Source organism: Octopus bimaculoides, chromosome 27 (genome assembly GCF_001194135.2).
Source record: "Octopus bimaculoides isolate UCB-OBI-ISO-001 chromosome 27, ASM119413v2, whole genome shotgun sequence".
Lineage (NCBI taxonomy): Eukaryota > Metazoa > Mollusca > Cephalopoda > Octopoda > Octopodidae > Octopus > Octopus bimaculoides.
Window position 1 is genome coordinate 9,931,091 of NC_069007.1, and position 1,214 is coordinate 9,932,304.

Below are 1,214 nucleotides of genomic sequence, written 5' to 3' on the forward strand. Positions count from 1 at the left end.
AAAGGAATGATACACACTTATGCATGGTGGAGGGGAATGACAGAGAAATACATAGGGAGAGAAGAATGATACACACCTATGAATGGTGGAGGAGAATGATACAGAAATATATAAACAGAAGGAGGGAAGGAACGATACACACTTATACATGGTGGAGAGGAATGACATAGAAATATATAGGGAGAGAAGAATGATACACACCTATGAATGGTGGAGGAGAATGATACAGAAATATATAAATAGAGGGAGGGAAGGAATGATACACACTTATGCATGGTGGAGGGGAATGATAGAGAAATATATAGGGAGAGAAGGATACACACCTATGAATGGTGGAGGAGAATGATACAGAAATATATAAATAAAAGGAGGGAAGGAATGATACACACTTATGCATGGTGGAGGGGAATGACAGAGAAATACATAGGGAGAGAAGAATGATACACACCTATGAATGGTGGAGGAGAATGATACAGAAATATATAAATAAGAGGGAAGGAATGATACATACTTAAGCATGGTGAGGGGGAATGACGGAGAATATACACCAATACACAGTGGAGGGGAGACTAATAGACAGATACATATGGTGGGAGGCTAAAAATAATCCACATCTATAAACTGTTAGAGAAAAAAATTGTTTGGAAGGATAGGATTATCATAAGCCTACACTAATGTGGGAGGAGAACAATGATAGACAGTAATATATAATGGGAGACTAAGAATGATATACATACATTGGGGAAGGGGTGATAGCCACCAACACACTTATGCACAGTGGAAGGTAAGAAGGATAGACACCTATATAAAAACAGAGAAGAAGAATGATACATGCCTACACACTGGGAGCAATGGAAGCGCAATCGCCCAGTGGTTAGGGCAGCGGACTCGTGGTCATAGGATCGCAGTTTCGATTCCTAGACCAGGCGTTGTAAGTGTTTATTGAGTGAAAACACCTAAAAGCACCACGAGGCTCCGGCAGGGGATGGTGGTGAACCCTGCTGTACTCTTCCGCCACAACTTTCTCTCACTCTTTCTTCCTGTTTCTGTTGTGCCTGTAATTCAAAGGGTCAGCCTTGTCACACTGTGTCACGCTGAATATCCCCAAGAACTACGTTAAGGGTACACGTGTCTGTGGAGTGCTCAGCCACTTGCACGTTAATTTCATGAGCAGGCTGTTCCGTTGATCGGATCAACTGGAACCCTCAACGTCG